This window comes from Belonocnema kinseyi, chromosome 5, assembly GCF_010883055.1.
Source record: "Belonocnema kinseyi isolate 2016_QV_RU_SX_M_011 chromosome 5, B_treatae_v1, whole genome shotgun sequence".
Classification (NCBI taxonomy): Eukaryota; Metazoa; Arthropoda; class Insecta; order Hymenoptera; family Cynipidae; genus Belonocnema; species Belonocnema kinseyi.
Genome location: NC_046661.1, coordinates 17,104,668 through 17,108,585, shown reverse-complemented (window position 1 = coordinate 17,108,585; position 3,918 = coordinate 17,104,668). Strand labels below are relative to the sequence as shown.

At 44.3% G+C, this 3,918-nt stretch overlaps 1 protein-coding gene across 1 annotated transcript in view; it reads right to left on the bottom strand.

Moving 5' to 3' along the window:
* LOC117173162 (teneurin-m) overlaps positions 1-3,918 on the bottom strand; it is a 40,447-nt gene that overhangs the window by 16,660 nt on the left and 19,869 nt on the right. The window lies entirely within an intron of this gene.

The window sequence follows — 3,918 nt, the reverse complement described above, 5'->3', positions numbered from 1 at the left end:
TTCCATATCTAGAAATTTTTTCGAAAAATTGACCTGATGTTCCAGGGTTTTATCGAAACGTGCGAAACTTTTTAGGAATTGAAGAAGAGTTTCTACGAAATAAAACCATGCTACTGACTTATTTCCAACACATCCTTACCCTCTACGAAATATCCGAAAAAAGACCCAAAAATAAAAAAACTACATTTTTACGTATTATTGTTACTATTTACAAATCTCCGTCGTTTTTTTCATACAAGTAATTACTAATGAACAATTTGAATATTTCATATGACTTTATAAACAGTTTTCAATGGTTTAAACAAATTAAATTATTTAAACAATGTCTCATTTCCAAAAAATGTAAAAAATAATCGTATTTTCTGATTAAAATGTAATTGTCTCCCTTTATTTGGAGCAGTAAACTTGTCTAAAAAGATGATGTAATTATTTATAGAAGTATTTATTGCCGATTTTAAAAATTTCTAATATATATATATATTTAAAAATTTTCCATAAGGACAACTGCAGGATTTCGCCGGGAGCAGGTGCTAATCTGGAAAATTGCACCTGCTCCCAGCGAAATCGCGGTAAAATTTTAGCCACAACCACGTCTTACGACCGTCAGATAGGTGGTTACAGTCTGTAACGTAATCAATACGACGATCCAGCAAAAGCCTCGTGCACCCTAAGAACACGGAGCGACACAAGGACTACCTCCTTTTGCATTTTTCCCGCAAGTGTTTTGGCATATTGTTGACACGCAGGGATGTTTTTTAGGCCATTAGCGAGTGAAAACTTGGCACCTCTAAGAGCGCCGAAGATAAGGACAATTAGTTTAACAGAATATTCCGGGTACAATCGTTGCAACTCCCTTCTAAAGTCTCGATACCTCTCTTTCTTTTCATTCTCCTTGGCTATGATGTTTTTGTCAGCTGGTTCCCTAGGAGCGTTTAGAGGAGCGATATTAAGTTTATTACCGTAAGAGTGACAGAGATGGTAATAAAGCACAGTTAGTGCCGCATTGTGCCTTTGAATGTAGGTCGTTCCCGCGTGAGTTGGACAACTAGATAGTATGTGAGCTAAATGCTCGGGGTGTGCACGGCACCCGCTGTAGCTATCATCAGGAACGCCTTGGCTCAAAATGTGGCGACGGTATGTTAAGGTGGAAATGACACCGTCTTGGCATGCAAAAATGAAACCCTACGTACCAGACTTCCATCCGAGCGATTTAAGGAAAGCAAACGTTAGCTCCCAAGACATTGACTGATCTTTCACATTTCTGTGGAAGATACCATGCATCCTCTTATCGAGGAGCTGTTCACGAAAGTTTTTCTCTTGCGCTTTCTTAATCCGGGCTTTCAGGAGTGAGTACTCGAGATAGATAAGATTTGATGCATTTTGCTCACCCCTAACACTCAAGGTAAGTCCGAGTGTTTCAGCAGCCTCCTCCGCTGCTTTGTACAGAAACGCTCCTTTTACCACTTCTTCGTGATTCCTGACCGTTTTAAGAAGAGGGTCTCTTTCATTCGCAACTCTATGTGCTGTACCTAGAATAATCCTATTGTGAAGACATTCAAGGCTCAATATTCCACGACCACCTGAGATCGTTCTTCGTCCATGGAACTACTCCAAATGAATAGAGTACAACCGGGACGGCAAGCATGTTCGTTGCAGATACTTTGTTCCTCGCTGACAGTTCGGAATGCCAAATTTGCCGTATGAGACGTTTGTATCTGCTTTGGAGAGTATCCTTTATAGATATCACATCCTGAATGTGGCTCTGTGGCACGCCCAGGTATGTATAAGTCTCTCAAGCGCAAAGGTGTATATCAATCTTAAGATCGTCCATGTAAAATACATGAGTGACCTTGTACTTTCGATCTGCAGGTTAGCCGCACAAGTACCCGTCGAAATGTCGAAGTGCTAGAGATAGTGGGAATAATGTGAGGCAAAAGAGGAGTGGGCTCATGATGTCGCCCTGAAAGGCACCTCTCTCAAAGGTGACCTTGTTAGTTGTCACACGATTTTTTCCAGATGTGATAGTAAATCTGGGTTTCCAAATCGGCAACAATCTTTCTATGCACCTAACTATTTGCGGATGAACCTTTAAGATTTCCAAAAGACAGATGATAAGTCTATAGGAGGTCGAATCGAAAGCTTTCCGATAATCAATCCAGGCCATCGATAGGTCACGCTGGTAGAATGCTGCATCTTTGCAGACACATTTATCGATGAGAAGGTTCTCCCGACATTCCGCTACGCCTTTCTTTGAGCCTCGCTGTTCATACATTTCTTGCCACACAAGTTTAATTGCCCGAACAATCCTATCGTTTAGGATAGCTGTGAATATCTTATAAAGTGTGTTCAGACAAGTGATTGGCCTGTAATTCTTCGGGTCAGCTAAGTTGCCTATTTTCGGCAGAAGTATTGTGCGCCCTTACACCAACCGCTCTGGAATGGGCTCTTGCGACTTTAAATAGGAGGTGAAAATACGGGCCAAATGCTGATGGGTTGAAGAAAACTTCTTCCACCAGAAGGTTTTGATACTCTCTGGTCCCGGTCCTTGAAGCTATTTATATTTTCTGAGTCTTCGTCCAGTCTATGCTGCACTTCGTAGACTTGTCTCCAAAATACTTCTACCTCCTGAGGTTTGGGTGGGTGTTCGACAGTAACTGGAGGATCTTGGAAGAATCGAGATGGGTCAGAGAAACTGTTGATTTTCTCTGACCCACCTCTCCCTCCGCTCTAAACTTCTCTTAGCGTCAGATAGTATCCGTATTCTCTCAACAATATTCTGCCTGATGGTCAGCAGCTTTGACTTGAGAAGTGTGTGATAACGGGTCCGAAGTTCGCGCGCGAACTTTCAAACCTTGGCGGTAAAATTCCTGCCAGATGTGATGTAGTCAATCACACACTGAATGCGGGACGCGTACTGTCTTGCCCAGCTGATCTTTATGGCAAGTCGATGCATTCATCTTTTGGTCCTATGATCAACCGTTGGTTTTGTTTTACGGTTCAAATCGGCCAAAGCTCTCGCTGCATTATACACACAATAATTGATAGCCCAGAGGTCGGATTCTCCGGAAAAATGTCCACGAAGCTAGTCATCCATTTCAGCCAGATCTTTAGGCTTGAGAGAAACCTTGGCGTTGACTCTTCTCCGGGTCATAAAGCATCGCTCTTCCTCTATTGGATGCCTGCCCGCGGTTGGTCTTAGTGTCGCCTCTCTTTCTCTGTTGCCGGCTTGTTCTAGCTGTGGTAGAGTAGGCGTTCCGCTTACATAGCCCCTTATTCGGAGTGGTTCAGCATGGTTTCGCAGACGTTGCTAGGAAAATTGCGATAGCTCCGGGTGTTTCTCGCACCACAGAGCATGCGGCCGTTCCATGTAACCCCGTTCAGGGGGCACACTCGCATCGTAGCAGTCTAGCAAGTCGTGATTCAGTTGCTCCGTCCACCCAAAGGTCACGAGATCCCGCCGATCCATCGCATTGAATCCATTTTCATTGGCTCCCCCAGCTCTAGATTGGTCGGCATTGCTGGCCGACCCATTGTCGGGAGCCCTGCGCGTTCTTTTGTTTTGAACCGCACTTACTACAACTATGTTTGGTGTTGTCATTGTTGTTCCCACTAGAAGCTAGGGAAAGGGGTTCGTCCATCCTTGTAGAGCCCCGCATGCAAGGATAAGGCTGCGTACTCTGAGAGGTCGCCTGGTATCCCAGTGTCACCGTTCTAGACACCTCACCCAGGTGCCATTCAGCTTTCAGCACGGTTTTCACACCTCCGCTTGGGAGTTAATTCCTTCGGGACCACCCCTGGACAATTGTCCGCGACTGTCTATTTATTTTTGTAAACAGATTCAGCAGAAACCCTTGGTACAGGGACCCTCTATCCGCAACCCGAGGACGCGTTCGGTGGCTTTGTCATAGGCCCTTTAGT